Source organism: Lycium barbarum, chromosome 6 (genome assembly GCF_019175385.1).
Source record: "Lycium barbarum isolate Lr01 chromosome 6, ASM1917538v2, whole genome shotgun sequence".
Lineage (NCBI taxonomy): Eukaryota > Viridiplantae > Streptophyta > Magnoliopsida > Solanales > Solanaceae > Lycium > Lycium barbarum.
The window spans coordinates 117,101,386-117,121,636 of NC_083342.1; the positions used below are offsets into that span (position 1 = coordinate 117,101,386).

At 35.2% G+C, this 20,251-nt stretch overlaps 1 pseudogene; it reads right to left on the reverse strand.

Annotated features, from left to right (window-relative positions):
* Nucleotides 1-6,537: 6,537 nt before the first annotated feature.
* On the reverse strand, nucleotides 6,538-9,453 carry LOC132600046 (2-oxoglutarate-dependent dioxygenase AOP2-like; annotated as a pseudogene).
* Between the last annotated feature and the right edge of the window lie 10,798 nt (nucleotides 9,454-20,251).

The window sequence follows — 20,251 nt, forward strand, 5'->3', positions numbered from 1 at the left end:
TGTCAGACAATAACTGTTCTAAGTATGCATTTTTCAATTTTTCGAGGGGTCCAAAAATTTCAACAAACACAATACATACCATTAGTTATCAAGTAGTACCAAATAAAACAAAATTATTCTATTCAACCTAAGCAACATCCTAAACATGCCAGTTTCAACAAAATAAAACTCCCCTCAGGAAAAGAACTCTGGCAAAGAAAAGCCGAGGAGGTTCCTACCCCTAACCAAAAAACTTGCAGTGTCCTCACTGCAGTACATCAACACAGAAAAAACTTTTTTTTTTTTTTTTTTTCATACCTCCTAGCACTGCGTGCTATGGTCATCTCTGCTCACTCTCTGAACTGGAGCTGCTGGGCTCTGGCAGGACAAAATTGTCCTCATTTTCCTCCTCGTCGTGCTGTGCTCCGCATACACTCCTCAGAATGCTCATCATTTTGTTCAGGAATTTGCTTTGCTTCTTGGCATGCTCCCTTGCCTTTTTCTGCCTCCTCTCTATTTTTCCTTGCTTTTCTTTGATATGCTTCATGTCCTCCACCACACCTGCTAATGTCGGACCAATAGGAACAGAGGGAGCTATAGATGTGCCTTCGCCATGTGGGCCCGCAGGGAGACTAGCTACTAGCTGCTGGATCCGATTGTCCACCCCATGGACCTGGGTGGAGATATATTGGAAAGGCCTGGCGGCTTCTTGCAGTGGTGGCAAGATTGGTATAGCCATGGGAGGGGCTGATGCCCCACCAATAGAATCTGATGCAGTAGATGTGAACTGCTCAAATGATGATGTTGCTAATCAATCTTCCTCTTCTTCTGTACATTACCAGGCCCTCTCTTTTTCAACGGATAAATCGGTCCAGCAGGCCCTTTTTCTCTGTCGCCTGGTCTCGTGGGCACTCCATCAGTGGAGCACAAGTAAGTGATCAATGATGGGAAGAATAAGCTCTTGGTCCGTTCAAGCACCACCTCCCGGATTTCCTGCATAATGAGTCTCCCCACGTCAACAGGCAATCCTTCCATCACAGCACAAATTACTTTAGCCCTCTCAAGCGGCACCTCTGAATCATGTTTTGAAGGCAGCACCCTGGATGTGACAATATCAAGCCAAGTTTTGGCTTCAGCGGTGAACTCTGCAGAGTCAATCCTTTTCTGCATTGTGTTTAGCCACTTTGGTTGTTCCCCACCGTGAAGGTGGGTCACAAACCATTGTTGCCGCAGGTTTTCGTACATCTGTGCCATCTCGCTGTTGTCACCATCCTGCAGATTATAATAGGCATTGATTCTTGAGGCATTGCACAGGACATCCACACCTCTGACTTTGACAATTGCCCTATGTGTAATGTCTGCCTCTGCAGCATTTGCGTAGAATTCCCGCACCAGGGTATGATTTGCCCTGATTGGTTCATCTGCAAAGCGTATCCAGCCGCTTGTCACCAACCTTCCATAGAACTCGGGCATCTTTTCTTCCAAACTTTCTGTTACAAAGCCCCTCTCTTCAATGAAGCTCTTTCCCAGCAGTCTATCATATAGCTTTGAACATTTTGCTGACTGGAAGGTGGTGGTGTCATAATATTCAATCAATGGTACTTGGGCAGCACTGGATGATGAAGCCATTTTTTGAGTTTAAGTACCTACAAAGCAAACACAATGCATATGAACACCTATAATGATGTATAATGAGGAGTTGGGTTAAGGAAATTGGTCCCCCAAGTTTTGAGTAGCTCTGCGCGAGCATTCTGTTTGGGCACTGCCATTTTTCCTTCAGCGCGATCGCGTGGCAACCAGGCGCGATCGCGCCAATTTGAGATATTCCTTTAGCGCGATCGCGCAAGGAACTGGCGCGATCGCGCAAATTTGAGCCATTTATTCAGCGCGATCGCGTCTATTATCAGCGCGATCGCGCTGAGTCATTTCAGATTCTCAGAAACATTTTCACAAACAGGTTATGGGCATCATTTTTGGGGCTTCAATTCAATGATTTTAAGCACGTATTTTGCCCCATTTTTTTTTTCATATATCAGCACCCATCTCTCAACTCACATCACTCAACAACAAACAACCATTTATATAACAAGAAATTCAACAATTTTATCATATATTCATGCTTAAACAAGTGGAAGAAAATTTTTCTTTCACAATTTCTAACATGGAAAGATGATAAAAACAACCCTAGGATCAAGACAGTGAAAGAATCACATACCTTGTGGTTGCAAGTTGAAGAATTCTTCTTAAAAATTGAAGTTGAATTTGAGAGAAAATTGAGAGAATTTTTGAGAAAAAGTGAAGGAAATGATGGGTTTCTACCGTTTTACCTTTCTTTACTCTGTTTTGAAAACTGAAAACGCGCCTCTGCGCGATCGCGTGGTGATGTGGCGCGATCGCGCAGAGTAATTTTTTTTTTTTTTTTTTTACCGCGATCGCGTAGGTTCTTTGCGCGATCGCGAAGAGTAAAATTCGCCCAAATTTTTCCAGATTCAGAAAATAAGCACAGAAACCAGTCTAACAAATTACAGAAACCAGCAGCTACTGATTTGTGGCTGTTCTAAAAACTCAACCTATTCAAAACAATTCCAAAAATTGTGAAATTTTGCAGATTAGTCACAAATCATAAACTAAACAATTCTAAAAAAAAAAATCAAATTTCAAAAATGATTAAAAAAAAAAAAAAAAAAATTTTAAAAACGATGGGTTGCCTCCCACCAAGCGCTTAAGTTAACGTCGCGGCACGACGGATACCAACTTTACCGCTTTTCTCGCCATTTGGAGCATATGAATTTTCGCCCCAACTTTGAATCAAGATTATGATGACGCTCATGGGGCGGTGGCAGAAAAACAAAGAGGCCAACTCTCGGATGTCTCATTTTGCACTTTGTGGCCTTTGAGTGAGGAATGTCATTTTGTCTTCTTGGTATAGCAAACTTTAAAATAAAAACGCTTTCTTCTTCATATTCAAAATTCTCTATTGGCTCAGTTAGTTCAACTTTCATATCATCAACCAAGCACAATGTTGAAAAATGGTTAGAATGTGGTCCAACGCGCTCAAATTCCAAGTTTGCATGAATTTTGACATTCTTACCCATTAATGAACTAGAGTCTTCAAAAACGATGTCATGAACTTTTTTATGCAACTCTAGTATCATTTCTTCAATCTCGGCATCATTCACTATTCTAGGATTTGTTGGTTGGTAATTTATGATTAGCTCTTGAAAATCAATAGTGGCCACTTCTTCATTGGAAACCAACTTAAAACTACTATCCATGGCCTTTTGATATTGAGTGTTACATTCCTCAATCTTTGCATTCAATTCGGCCTCCAATTTTTGGATAGCAATTTCAAGTGACTCCATTTCTTGACTTTGCTCAACATGCATTTTTAGATATTCTTCCATCATCCGTGAAAAGCCTTCACGGTGATTTTCATAGGCTTCAAGTTGTTGAGCTTGATTCATTAGCCAATCTTGGCTCAAAATTTCCTCTTTGTCAAGTTTTTCTTCATGGTGAGAATCGTCCAAAGCTTGTAAAAATCCTAACATGGAGAAATCCATGTTTTGGACAGTTTCATCATCTCCATGTTGAACTACTTCCCACCAATTGGCCACAATCTTCCCATATTTTTCATTTCTCGCCATAATGCCATTCAACATTTCCTCAATTTTCTCTTTTCGAGAATTGGAAATTTCTTCTTCATGACTTAGCTCATTTTCTTCAAGTTGAACCATTTCTTCAATTTCACAACTCTCGTTGTGGTCACAAGAATTTCCGGGCTCATCTTGTAAATTTGAAATCTCTTCTTCAACTACTTCATTTTGAGGAATAGGCACATCCATGGAAATTGAAAATTTTTCATCCTCAAGTGATTTGTTCATTTCTAAAATGGATTGCCCGACGAGTTCTCGCTCCTCCTCCCTTTCCCGGTCAAAGTATGCTTGGAGCAATTCCATGGTACCTTCATATTTGGTACTTTGCCCTTCGTTTGCCATATCATTGTTCCTATCAAACTCAAAAGCACAACTAGCATTTTCGTTAGAACAACTAGGGGGAGGGGAAGTGAAATAATTGGGACAATCACCCCAATGTCCACCTTGACCACCACATATATTACAAATACTCTCATCATAGGATTGAGACGGTGCACACATCTCTCTCCCGGGAGCATATTCACAATCTTGCCAAAAGTGGGGTCCTCCACAATATGGACATGGGTCATCAAAATATGGATTACAACCATCAAACCCATTTTCATTCCAAGATGCCATTTTTTTTATTTTTTTTTTATTTTTTTTTTATATAAAAAAAAAAAACACAGAAAACACTTACACAAATATTTACGGGTTCGGTTCAAAGCAAGTTAGCTTATTTCCCAAACTAACCCAAATACGCCAAATTGTCCCCTGGCAACGGCGCCATTTTTGATAACGTCCAAATCCACCCTATTAATTAGAATGGGCACGGTCGTATGCAAATATAATTTACCCAACTATGAGTCGGGGTCGAATCCCACAGAGAACAATATGTAGGTGATTTAAGCAGATTAGGAATTATCACTAACAATAGCTATGCCCGAACGCATCAATGGTTGTTTTTGATAAGGTTTTTATAAAATATGGAAATATAAATTCTAATCTACAAAGCAAGTAAATTGATCAATGGCAACAAGAATGGAAGAAGGGAAACTACTTCTCAAGTAACGATCCAATCTATTTCACGAATTGTAAATAATAGCAAGTTTATGTTATTTAGCCTCGGATAATGACTCTAAATTAACTTCTTCCGAAGATTAACTAGACTACCCAATTGAAGATCCCTCAAGCAATTAGGAGCATTAAGAACACCCGAATATGGCTACAAGTGGTATTGCCTATTCCTAGGTCAACTTCCATTAGATGAGGGTTAACGCCCCAAATTCATGTTAATTATTCTATCCCAACTCCGTTCTTCCTCTTCCGAGTTTCAAACAAAGTAAATGGGCGAGTTCAAAGGTTAGCTAATCCAATGAAAACATTCAAGAACAAGAATAATTAAAATAGCAAAAACTTACTTGATTAAGAACAATGCAAATGAATAAATAAGCACAACAAGAGTATCAATCTTAATTGTCACCAAGAGATTTCCATCAACAAGGATTAAAAAGAAGAGAGAACATTTTTGTAGGAACCCTAGCCTCCAACTTGTGGGAGCTGCCAAAGATAATCTGATATTTTGCCCTAGTTTTCTATTTATATGAACTGGGATGGAAGGCATCGTCAAAATCCGAGTTCTGGTCGAAAACGCTGAAAAATCCTTCAATGCGATCGCGCCACGTCACTGCCCGATCGCGTGTAATTGCTTCGTTTACGAATCGCGAACGCGCGAAGAGGAACCGCGATCGCGCAGGGTCACAGACGCGCGTGACCGCGACCGCGTGAACTAACTGCGCGTTCGCGCAGTGTCACGGACGCGCGTCACCGCGAGCGCGTGATCTTGCCGCGCGATCGCGAAGAGCAATATTTCGCGAAAATTTCCAGAACTTCCAGTTATCCCCAGTTTTGCAACTTTTTTGCTTGTTTTCCACACTTAGGCTCTAGGGACCTCGTATAACCTGAAACATGACAAAAACCACGTAAAATAATACAGACTTGCTTAAAAACAAGTAAAACTTATAGTTAAAAAGCATCGATTATGGTGTAAATTCACGCCACATCAGCTGTTTACCTACTTAAGCTTTGAGTGATACATTTGTCTAGAGGTAGGCAAGGTGTATTAGTTTGCTTGGCTAGAGGTAGTCAAGAGTTGCTTACAATAGGGTTATTGTAAGGGTGAGGGATTAAGGGTTTAATTCCTAGGTTGCAATAGGTTGTAATCTAAACATTGCTCTGTTTAGTGAAGTTGGAAATCCTACTGCTGGGATAGGTCGTGATTTTTAATCCCTTGAGTAAGAAGTTTTCAACGTAAATATCTTGCCTTATTTACTTTCTGTCATTATCTATGAAAACAGTTCAAGGACCAGGTCCCTTAGACTGTTTTGGTGAACTCTCAGGTTGTGAACTCATAAAGTGTGAACTCATAGGTTCTATCAATTAGTATTTTCTTCTCCTTTGTCACCTGCTAGGGACAGAGATATGAGATCGAGAGAACATTTAGTTTTAATCTTTAGGAACTAGTTTATTATAAAAAATAAATGATTGGTGGCTTGAATGAAATAAGTCGTTAAGTTGACCGGATGGATACGGAGGATTCATACTTTTGTATTGTACAATCTCACGTTCAAATTCCCTAAGCATGTTTTACAACTTGGATTGCTGTATGGTATGTGTCTAAACATTTTCTTCACATTTCTGTTGAATACTTGAATATAGCTTATAATCTGTTTTGTCATGTAATTTAAACTTGGTGACTTAAGTGGTATTCTCCTGTACTTAGTCTATACGCATGAATTTCTTTTCACAATTATTATAGCTTTAGTTTATTCCTCAAAGTTTGTCATCTTTTTCCAACTTTAGTTTTAAAGAAATTGAATTGGGAATTTATAGGACTCACACCTATGTCTTGAGACTAAACATTGATGGAAAGATTTTAGTATGGTATCTGAGAATTAAAAGTGGAAAGCAAGTCATGTAAATTACGCATTGTGGACTTTTGGTGATGGGAGATGGGCTGTTTGGGTACATCAGTTTTTACATAAAGTTGTCCATGACCCCCCCTCTCCTCTCCTTTTTTGCAAGTTTCCACATTAGGAGCTTTAGTAGTAGATAATTCATGATGATGGAACCCATCCACAAATTTATTACATACGGAGTGTTTCAAAACTATGAAAACTTAGATATAGAAACATGAAATTCAAGCCATTTATCCAGCATTAATGCCACAGTAAGCTTTAGCAGTGCTGTGAATCATGGAGTTAGCACCAGAGAGGTAATACCAAGCTAATCCAACATTATCGAAAGGCTTGTATTGTAAAGGATGTGTTTCATCCACCAATTCGTCAGGTATATCTGTTATTCCTTTGTTGAATGTGAATAAGGCCAATGTGTACCTCTGCTTATCCTCTTTCAGCAACACTTGGTGCCTTGGTGCATATATTCTTCCATTGCTCCATGCCTACTCCACAAAACAAATTAAGTATACTAGCACAATATTGGTAAATGTTAAGTAGAGTATGCGTTCGATAAAGAATGGCTACGTTCTAAGTATGATGGTTAAACGTTAAATTTTTGGTGTAAATTTTAAAATGTTGATTTCTTTTTTTGAAAGAAAACACAAAACTTACATATTTGAGACTATATAAAAATATTATAAATCAGAACTTTAAATGGAGAATAATAATATTTTGCATTGTTTTTTACAGTTAGATATTTCATAAAAAATAATTTGTCGCACAAATTTTAAAAGTTAAATACCTAATTGTTTTTAATATATGTTGTAGACTTGTAGCAAAAGAGATGTTTTCACGTTTGATCATTGAGCTTTATCTATGATAACAATAAATTTACAAGACCATTTTTATCTAGCATTAAAAGAACTGATTTTTACCTATTATATATAACGGTAAAACTATAAAATTAGTTTTTGTTACATTTAAATAATTGAGCTACGTGTGACCTTTACCACTAGTTTTATGTGACAAAGAAGATCGTTTTTGACTTTATTATTAATGTGAACAAGATTTAACAGTTTAAGTGTGACAAAAATTATTTTGTGACTTTAGTGAATAAACTCAGTGAACATACACACAATTAACAAGCAGAAAAAAGGTTTAGCTAGTCAAATAGTGATTGTATACGAGTTATCGTTTATTTGTGCTTGTGGAAGGTAATAGGTACTCATTGAAATAGTTAAGGCATGCACAAGCTAACTCGAACACCATCGTTTTAAAAATAAATTGTGACAGACTGACAGTATCGTATAAAAAGATAAAGGGTGCAACAACAACCAAACCTCATAAGCATCACCAGCCATGAAGACAAAGCAGAAGGAGGGACATCCACAGCAATCCACTCGCCATTCTTGGTCTCAACTTGCAAACCATTTACCTGATTCTGAAAGAGAAGTGTGGAGAAGCTCTTATCTGTGTGTATGGTGGCGCCGACATTGTCGGTGCTGTCTGCCGTCGCTGGTGGTGGTGCTGGTGCTGTGTACTTGATAGGGCGGAGGAGGTATGTAGTGGCTGCTATATGTGATTCATAGTGCTTTTCTGGTACTCCGTAGCTTTCGAACACCATCCTGTCCACCAACTGCTCTAGTTCTGCTGCTGCCTTTACGTACGTTGTCACTGTTTCACTAACCCCCACCCACCAAAGAAAAAAGATAAGAAACACAATAAAGAAATATATAGAAGATAGTTAGGAGTAATTTTTTCTCATTAACAACGTTGGAGATCATTAATTTTTATATATACTCGGTCAATCATGTCTCAGTGTCAAATTAGTTGTGATTGTCATACGAATTATTCTGCTATATTCAAGTCTATATATACTTTATACATATTCGATCGGTTATACATGTCTTAATATCAAATTAGCATGTGACCGTTATATGAATCATTCTGCTACATACAAGTCCATTTCAACATTTAATAGTTTTTGACTATCTTTTACATTGACCCCTCTATATCCGAATCTTTTCACCCTTTTCACGTAAAAGTTAATACTATTTGGAACCTAGAAGTGTTATGCCAGTATCGTTGGGCTAAACGGTCCAAAGATACTCTTAACATGATGTGATATTGTCCGCTTTGGGCCAAGCATAATTAGTGTTAACACTAAATATGTGTATGAAAGACAAACATTCATTCATTTAATTGAATTAGTGTTAACACTAGGTGTAGATAAGTTTTTGTCGTGTTAATTATGTAATACTTTCTTCGTTCTAGCTTGTTTGACACTGTACAGTATTTGGTACAAGGATACTTTGGATATTTTGTTCATATTTTTCTGTGCATCAAAAGGTTGTTTTATTTCTTTTTTAAGTTCCTTATCACATCAAACTACGTCAAATAAACTGAGATAATTAAGGAAACATCTTACCAAAATCTGTAGTTGCCTTGTGGCCACATGAGTGTGGTGAAGCTTTGTAGTGCCTCAATATCAGCTGGATGTACGATCCCCATGCTTTCATGAAGAGGAGCTAACTCCAGTTGACCAATCCATCTATAGAAATAAAAGTCAGAAGAGTTCTTCTTCTTTGTTTCTATGGGTACATCAAATAACTCTCCCATTACATCGAAAATTCCCTTCTCAAGTTCAGCAGAAACCTTATCGTAAAGTGCTATAAAATATCCATGTTCTTCAAGTGCATGACGAACATCATTGCACACTGATACCCAAGAATTTGAGGCAATTGAGTTCTCTAATTTGGTGAGATCAATAATAGGAACCACACTGGAAGGTGCTTGAGGCATAGTTTTTGGTTTAATTTACTTAGCCACGAAGTAGTTTAGAAGCTCAATATATCAAAGAATGTGAGGATTAATGCATGTAGCTCTTTCTAGTTATATAGGAGTTCCATTGACTGATTTTTTGCTTTTCTTTTTAGGTTTGGTGAGGGGAGGGTCGGGGTCGTTATTACTGTATGAGAGGATGGCAAGTGAAATATCAATGAGTAGATACCTGGAGATCTGATCTATTCCTTGCAGTTATTCGTGAAGAATTTTCACTCATGTGTGAATAATAACTTTCTTTATAGAAAAACATTAAGTATACATTATGCCTGGCTCCATATAGTAAATAATTTGGGAGAAAAAATAGAGTTTTAGAACAACTATTAAATGCGAATTGTGACAATTAATCGACACTACTACTTAATAACCCAATGTGGTGAGTAAACTTAAAATAACTTATTTAGCAACTTACTGCCAATTATGTGGTGAGTACTGCCTTACTATGACTTAATTTAATAAGGTAATTTCTATTTTGGTTCGAAGAAAATATTTTTCAGAAGGAATTTTATCTTGCTAACATTTTAAAAATTTAGAAGCTATTTCAAATGGACTAAGGGAGAAAAACAAGCTAAGAAATCGTTTTTCCTCTTTAAATGTAAAATAATTTTGGTTTCTGATCGTACATTGAAATGACTTTTTTAGAAAAAATATTTTCTGTAAATATTTCTTTCATACTAACCACACCCCTAATCTCTTTGAGAAAATGTTACTTGTCTTTCTCAAAATTAGCGAAATTTGCTGACTAAAATTGTTTTAAGTTATATGACATATAATTCGTACAATCGAAAATGAATTATATATTTAAGATTAAGATTGTGACATATAGTTTGTACGATGGAAAACAATGGTAAATAGTAAATAGCATCAAAGGAATATGGTGAATACTAAAAGTTTTTCTATCCTTAATAAGAAGTTTAGGTTTAAGTCATGGCAATGCTCCAATGAATCATTTGGTATAGAGCACTAAAACTTTCCAAGCTTTGTACGACGAACGCGAATTAATCGGATTAATATGGTCCAAGTACCAAATGATTGAAAAAAAGAAAGAAACTAATTGGAAATGGATTTGAAGTACAACTGAGATTTGATATGATAATTAGTTTTAATGTGCTCATGCATGAGCTCATGATACATAATATTTATTATGTTAGAGTGCATTAACTTATAAAGAATTAATGAAAGTAGGTATGGTTTTCTTCTGCGGAATTGATTAAACATGAGCATCTGAAAAAGTATATCGAATAGTCATATGAAAATTCCACTTCGCACAAATAATAAATTGAATAAACAGTAAATAAAAGTAGCTTTCAAATGAAGTGCAATCCAAGAAACTGACTTTTGGAGTCTAAATACGCTGTTTTATAGACACAATTATATTTTAATTAACAATATGCTATCAAATAAAATGCGACAGAATCATTTGGTGCATGAGTATTCAATTAATCAAGACATGCCTAAATATATGATTAATAATATCGCACATATGACGTCAAGCAACAAATAATTTTAACAATTATTGATTGAGATAGTTTCAAGTGTATTATCGTAAACAACCTATTTGTGTGTTGTTTTTCTTATATTCTTTTGATCTGCTCATATTAATTTAGCATACATATCTTCGTGAAAGTCTCCCTGCTTAAAAATTTATGTGCTCCACTAATTATTTTTTGGTTCAGTACTGTTCTTTAATTTTTAGTTTGCTTAATCATCGATTCGAATATTTATTAAACAATTATTAATAATTTTTTGACACAAATACGGAGTTTGAGCAAAAATTATTAGGTTTTATCAAACCCGTAACTTGCACCGTGCCTCTGCCCCTATGTATACATACTTGCAGACATGTAATAGCGTAAAAGAATTATTCTAGTTAGTGTACTCAGCATGGAACTAGTTACTATTACCTTATATATACCTGATCTGTTCCGAAAACATATGTTTTGCATTTCAAAATTTAATTTTAAACGGAATCTTGGAGCAACAATATAAGTCACTAGATGTGACTAGGAGATTACTGGTTTGAAGTTTGAACCATGCAACAACATAAAAATGTAAGGTTAAATTGCATACAATAGAATTAATCTACTCATAGCGGGAGAGCTTAGTGCATTGCATTGCCTTTATCAAGGTTTAATTTAATCAAATACACATAGCACAGTTTAATGTGGATATGTTGGTCACTTGAGCATATATAATATAAATATGTAAGAAATTGCTTGAACATTACTACAACATTCTATTTTTTTCCTCAAGTTTTTTAATTAAAGTTCAATACTATTGATTATCAGAAAAGGTAAAGGTGAAAAAATATTCTCGGAGAAAAAAATAGTAACAGTTGTTGTTCTATGGTGCTTTTTTCCACTTTAATGTTTTTTCATATTGATTTTGCAAAGCTCGTACAAGAAGTCATGTCATTTGTCACCGCGCGCCAAAATTAATAAAAATAAAAATATTATAAAATAATAAAACAAGAACAAGAATATTGTAGAGAAAGAAAAGAGAGAGGAGATATCTTTATTTCTCTTATTAGGGATGTCTTTACAATGAAGGAGAACCTCTGTATTTATAAGGGAAACTGACTTGATCGCAAAGTCACTAACCATACCTTTTCTCCTAAAGATAGATATCCATAATTAAATAATATTTATAACACTCCCCCTTGGATGTCTATTTGATAGATAATGTACCTCGTTAAAACCTTACTAGAAAAAACCCAGTGGGAAAAGATCTAGTCAAGGAAAAAGAGTACATATTTCTAATAGTACGCAATTTGGTTGCCTTATTAAAAATCTTACAAGGGAAACCCAATTGAGACAAAACTTTGGGTAAGGAAAAAAGAGTACAATGTGTATTAACTCCCCCTGATGAGAACGTCAATCCAAAACTTGAATCTTCGCATTCCAATTTTGTGAATCATCTTCTCGAAAGTTGCAGTTGATAGAGACTTGGTGAACCAATCAACCATATTATCACTTGAATGAATTTGTTGTATGTTGATATCACCATTCTTCTGGAGCTCGTGTGTGAAAAACAACTTTGGTGAAATAAGCTTTGTCCTTTTATGAATCCAGTTTTTAGTTGCGCTATGTATGTTGTTGCATGTTCAGTCTTTGGATAGCATTGCATCGGCATATAATATTGTTGAAATCACTCCAAGTGCATTTCTAACTTGTTTTATAATCAGATGCTATCTTTATATGATTTGACTGTTATGTAGAACAACATCGTATGACTGTAATCTCTCATAGTCATACCAAAACATATAAATGCATCAATTGCATAAAGATATGGCACTTCAGGACCAAAGAATTCTGCAAGTTTCTCATTTCAACTTCTTTTAACGAATAATATACTGCTTTTGAGAACTCTTCAAGAGTTTCAATAATATTCAAGTAATCAACTTGCACCAACAATATGACAGATTTTGATTTTCACAAAGACGTAAGGATAAATACAGTCATTTGTGCCCTTAGTCAGTAAATATTCATTAAGGTGATAAAATTGTGTTCACCTTGCTTAGCTTAATTCATATAAGAATTATGAACAAGTTTCTACAACTTGTATATGCTTCAAGCATTTAAAATTCTTCAGGAATTTTCATATAATTTTGTCAAGTAATTCATATAGGCTGTGACAACATCTATTTGTATTTAAATGATGTGACATCTTTTGGTGTCTGGACAGCAGGTCCTATAAGCTTTACGCTTACCAAGATGCGTCATTTCACTTGATAATAATTTCTGCGTTAGCATGCTTTAATAGATGTAGAATTTAGATCCTCACAATCTTTTGCAATATTGCGCTATATTGTACCAAAGATATCGTCGACGATATATCATTTGTATCGGTTCTCAATGTGACATAACTTATTGAGATCTCATCACTTTCATTATTTTTAGGTACCTAAATCTCTCATGAGGTTTCATGAAGTGTTATGTCGTAGGCTCTTCAAGAGCACATTGCCTCCTTAAAATGATCATTAATCATTTGCTCCTGTTTCTTTTCAATGATTATTGCGTTTGGAACCGATTAGTCTACCACGCTTCATGCATGCTGTAGACTCTGTCCTTCGGGGACGTGAATTTAATAGGAGCATTTTGCGGTTGAAAATAGAAATTAATTTTGGGTCAGCAAATGCTTCTGGCATTTGAGTTGAATTATCCTTTAAATAAAGATCATACTAATGATAATTCATAACATATTCCTCAGCTGCTTATTCTCTCCCCTTATGTTAGAAAAACTAACATATATCCCATCTTCTTTGGGAGAATCCATCTTTTTGCATCATGGTAGATTAATTAATCATATACCACACATAAAAAACTGTTAGGTAGAAATTTGATTCCTAATCCTGAACCAATTGTGAGGAGAGAATTTATCATAATTTATTGGTCTGATGCATACAAGTGATGTTGTATACAATACATCATATCTTAGACCAGCATATGAAGTTTTGTTCTCATAAGAAATGATTTAGCTATTTATCGGAGGCATTCAACGCCAAACCAACTTTGATATAAACCAACATTAATGTCACGCCCCGAATTATGGCCTGAGCGTAACACGACACTCGATGCCTGACTGCATGTGACCGAGCGAACCACATGGCTTGCTGAATCATCATGAGGCATACATGGGCGGAAATATAACGTGAAGTTCCTGATGAGCTTTTATAAAATATAGTAAGTCATAATATTAAACATAAGTACTTGATTAAGTCATGAATGCGGACAATATCATAAATGACACTTGTCTTGTCTATGAAGCCTCTAACATGAGTCTGAAACACGTAACATACTTGTTGGGAAAAGGCCCCCAGCATACCTTTAGATGCAAAACTAAATAAAGAAAGACAATGCCTAAATCCCGAATGAGATGGGGCTCATCAATAAGCTGGTATGTGCAGATCCTTATGAGTAGAGGCGTCGTCCTGTAAATCCGTACCTGTATCGTGAAATACAGGCCCCGGGCAATAAAAGGGGACGTCATCACATTGAATGTACTAGTATGTAAAGCAACTGAAAGAAATAACATGGGATATGGAATAACATGATAAGAACTGAAACTGAAAACCTGGACATAAACATGAGCATAAGCATGGATATATATATATATATATATATATATATATATATATATATATATATATATATATATATATATATATATATATATATATAACATGATAAGTAGGGAGAGCATTTCATAAACCGACAACATGATATCACTACGTGGATACGTGGAGTCTGGTACCTCGCCGGACCAGCAGAGCCCCCATACCTTGCCAGGGTATAAGGCGGTAACGTGCCTGATGGATCCATTCAGTGTAAAATTAAGGAATCGTCCTAACTGGGCGGAGCGATCCTTGTCCTACGGTGGCTACGTAGTTTCAGGCTATCTGAGCCTTCTCGGTAATTCGTGCAACTCCCAAAAACATGAACATGATATAATTGGCCAAGAAGCCCATGATTTTCGTGAATTAACTTGTACTTGACTTGTAATCATGATTTCACGAAATAACTTGTAAACACGGTTTCATGAAATAGCTTGTATTTAGCATGTATGTATCTTGTATCATGGCATGAAAAGAAATTATATAATATAGTTGCATGAAAACTTGTAGACATGTAGGATATTCATGAAATAATCATTCTTAGTTAAAAACATGCATGCAAGAACCCATGGAATACTAGATATAGGTTTTCATGGATTACAGACTGATTCTCAATAATCATATGGAGTTAATAAGAACACAACGATAGGATAATAGCAATTCATGCATAATCTATTCATGGATATGGACCTAGAGTTGTCATGAACATAGTGTAGATACCCTAGTTTTAGTAGAGAATCATAATTTATGGATTATGAGGCGTGGGGAAGAACAATGATGCTCCCACACGTAGATAGTAACTCTACATACCTGGTAAAGCTCCAAACTTGAATTAAAGATTTTAACTTTGAAGAAGATTTCCAAAATCTTGAATTCTTGAACCTTGAGATGGGTTTTTTGAAAACCCTAGTTTAGGAACAATGATTTCTTGCTTAGATTATTAGAGTATATGCTAGAATTGAGTTGGAAGGGTTTGGATTGACTTACCTTGATGTTTTGGATTGTTGCTAGGGCTTGGAATTGTGAATAATGAAATAAAAGAACTGAAGATTTGAATTTATACAAAAGTGAGGCGGAAGTTATATGGACATATTATACGGTCCGTATAAAGTTATACGGTCCGTATAATATGACCATATTTTATCATGGCTGAAAACAGAACGTCGATTTGAAGTTTCATGAAGTACGGACGAGTTATACGGTCCGTATAAAATTATATGGGCCGTATAACAAGTTCGTATCACATGACCAGTGAACGGACTGCTCTGTAATCCTTCAGTAAAATGGTCATAACTTTTTGTACAGATGTCCCCTTGATCCCCATAATATACCGTTGGAAAGGTATTTCAAAGGGATACAACTTTCATTTAGGAAGTTTTCCCAAATTCCTAATTAATAAAGGAGTTATGGTCGTTGGAAGTAAGACCTTCTACAAACTCACTTGCAAACATGCCTCGTAGAGTGGCTTCCAACTTTGCTTTGCCCAAAGACATTCCTTATGACTTGATTAGTTTTCAAAACACTTCCTATAACCCTCATATTGGTTCCATTATATTATCATCTTATGAGTCAAACCTTCGCCCAAAGCTACGAGGTGTTACAATTAACAAGATGAATTATCTTGACTACATAATCTGAAAATTGTGCTCTCAACTCAATTATTTTGAGCAAGTAACTTTGCATATGTCAAACTGCGGGTTGACAATAAACATACATGTGACCGTCTTATTGATGCATCTATTTAAGACATCACATAACAGGTGAACGGGCCCATATTCATCTTTTATATATATTTTTTTCTTTTTAGAATTTAGGGAATTCAATCCCAATATTAACCATTATAATCAACTTATCACGAGAACAAGCAACAAAGATAAATTCTTGAAGAATCTTGTAGTTCTTCAATATATGACAAATACTCAATCATATTTGAATCGGGATGGCCGAACCGCTCATGCCGACTAATAAAATTATTTATACTAGTAAACTTCAAGTTTACCATGCCATGTGCTATTTGTTTTAGTAAACTTCTGGTTTACTATGACATGAATTATTTTTTGTATCAATAAACTTCTAATTTACTGTAACATGTGATTTCATCATGGTTATATTTGTGTAGTACAATTTGGAGAATAAAGAGGGTAACCATTCACAAACATATTTCTTACCTACTATGATTTTGAAAATATTTAATCATTCAATCATTTATAACTTTAATATGACAGCCATTTACTTTAGTAAACTTTGGATTTACTACAACTTGTGTTTCGATCATAACAACTTCATATATTATAATCTAGAAGGAATGCCATAAAGCCTTTAATTTATTCTCCATAATCCACACATTGTTTGGACAGTACTAGCCCCATGATCTTCTAGATAAATAGTTAGCTCTTCTAGAGCCATTGATCATTAATTTTGTACTACTAAACATTGCTTAGATACTGCTGTTATCATAAAATAAATTTTACTTACACACTGCTGGTGTCATGAAAAAATAGTAATTAAATGGACATGTAAAGACAATAGTAAAGTTCCACATTTGCTATTTCGGGAGCAGATTTCTGAGTTTGCTACTTCGGGAGCAGATCAATTTGCTACTTCAGGAGTAGATTTCTGAGTTTACTACTTCGGAAATAAATCATATAATATTTAGAATATTTTTTCTCAAGGCGTGGTATCTTCACGATCAAGTACATGTTCTTATTATAGGCCTTATTGAATCTTATTCACATTCACTTCAGAGAATTGAAACTGTATTTATAAATTGTTGCATTCACTTCTGGGAATGAAACAAATCGTATGGACGTGCCTCAACCACATCAAATTATAATTATTCATAACTTCTTTTAAGATATTGCTACTTCAGGAGCAAATCGAGTCATCATATAATTTGGAGAATTTTTTTTAACATATCATCCGTTGTAACTACAAGAAGCCTATAAAAATATTACCATTTCTAATGGTTAATAAATTTAATTACAATAAAGCACGTGAAATATAATCACTTCTGGTGTCATATTATTCTTTCAAATTGAATTTTCAAAATTCAAGATATGAACTCACCAGGATCTTTGTCTCTTTCAATAAACCTTTTATGCGGAAACAGTAAAACAACATAGCATGGGCAAAAAGTTCATCCAAAAGAGCCTGCATAGTAAAATAATTTTCTGTGTTGCACCACTGCCCGAAAATCGATGGCATAATTTCATTGAACTAAGGTTACTGATTACTTATTGTCATATTTTATTTATGCAAATCAATTAAGAGGTAAATCTTATGTAACCATCACATGCTTATTCGTGTAATTACAAAAACTATGGTTATTAGATGATATATTAACGTGACAACGGATTTAAACGAACTTAAAGTATCCAACAAATCATATCATTATTTTTGTAACGGAAAAATTGTTCATACCTTTTGGCATCTTATTTCAAATATGAAGGTGCCATAGCATTCTTATCTTCATGTACCATGTTTTGTTATGACTTTTTCCTTAACTATGTTGTTCAAAATAACTCAAGAAACCATATGCAAATAGATCTAGCGTATGAGTGTGATTTCTTTCTTGTTTTCCAGATCTACTATATACCCCCAATATAAATGTAAAAATGGACCACATACACATTTTGATCTCCCACTAAATTTGTAACAGAAATTATATTCTCCGATATCTCTTGTTTATTGCCCTTTTATTAGCACATAAGCAATACAAAGAAATCTATCTCTTATTTTATTCATAATTCATGATGAAGTGAACGAATAAAACTAAATATAACATGGAGTTTGAAAATACATGATGGTGAGCACACAATGTCATACAGACAGATTATAATTGGTTTGACCATGACATAACTAGACATATATATACACACACAACCCCCCCCCCCCCCCCCCCCCCCGCCGCCAATATCCATACAGTGCATATGTGATGGATTAATAGTATATAAACATGATTTCACCGTAGAGAGAATTATTAGTAAGCATACCGCGCGGAGAGGAAAATTGTAAACATACTTGTAAATCATTCTCCTCCGTAAAGACGATATGTCATATCCTTTCACTGCAACCACTTTATTTCCAATAAAGAGTGTGTAGCGCAATCATGCTCTTAAACACAGTAATACTAATATGGATTAAGCTCCAATAAAAGATTAGAGACGTGTTGATAACGTATTATAAAATAATAAAACAAGAACAAGAATATTGTAGGGAAAGAGGAGAAAGGAGATATCTTTATTTCTCTTGTTAGGGATGTCTTTACAATGAAGGAAAACCTCTGTATTTATAGGGGTAAACTGACTTAATTCCAAAGTCACTAACCCTACTTTTCTCCTAAAGATAGACGTCCATAATTAAATAATAATTATAACAAAAAAGAAAATAGCCATTTTTTGTGCGGATTGCCCCTTTGATTTTTGCCGCTCAAATTGGTGGTCTTTAATTTTTGTTTTTCGCTTAATACTCCGAGATTCTAGTTTCGAACCCCAATTCAATTAAAAAAAGAATTATCCCTTGTGCAGAGGTTTGCCTTATGACCCAAAATAACTTAAGAAGATTTTATTAGAAATTTGTGTTGGAGATGGGCCTCATTAGTATGGCCCAACATGAGCAGCTTGGGCACAGCCCAATTTTAATTTATTTCCCTCTTGGCCCACTCCGTATTATAGTAGTAGGTAGTATTAGTCCAATCAAATTTTTATGGTATTCAAATTGTAAATAATTCTATCGGAAAAGGGCCAAATATACTCATATACTATTGGAAAAGAGCCAAATATACCTCCTCGTTATGCTTTGAGTTTAAATATACCCTTGCAATTATATTATTGATTCAAATATATCCCTCCTCCGTTAAAGCTGTCCACCTTGAACATCCTATCATACGTTGCCACCTTATCACTCCTAACCCATTTTACTCCTCGTCTCTTCAACCACTAAAATTTCCACCCCCTCCGCCACCACTGCCACCGTTACAATTTGAAATTGATATATCAGAGTTCAGAAAATTGAACTCTTCTTGAGAATTAATTAGTGAGCTTAATATATTAAATTTGCTATTTGAGGTAAGATAAGGGAACGTAAATGTAAGATAGTATGGTCGAAGCATGAATTCAGGAAGGTCAATGCGGTGGCAGATTGTCTTGCAGGAAAATTTGTATTTGACATAATTTATTTGGGGATAATGCTGTTTATTAAGAATACCCTTCTAGTTATGCTCTCTTAGTTTATCGCAAAGACTATTTGAGGAGTTACGTTGATACTCTGAGATCAATTTCGACATATACTTAGTTTTTAATTCAAAAATATTCTCTTTCCAGTTAAAAAAGAGCATTGGACAACATTAAGGAGCAAGTAACTAAAGTTATGGCACAAGAAATATGAACGGAGCAAAACCAAGATATTATACCATTGAGATTCATTTGACACTACTGTTCTTATCAAAAACCTGGAGAGCGAGCTCTATGCATAGTAAAGCTTGTCAAAATATAATATGTTTAAAATAAATTATATCTGCTCGGTTTTATTTTATTTAGGAAAAATTCCCGAGACCTCCCCTCACGTTTTGCTTCGTTTAACCGACCTCCCCTCACGTTTACAATATTACGGCTATCTCCATTATTTTAACTTTTTTTGTAACAATTCTTTTATTCTATTTATTACTAATGAAAAAATAGCATTCATGAACTGATTTGCCCTCGCTAAGATCATGCTCTTTGGATTAATTA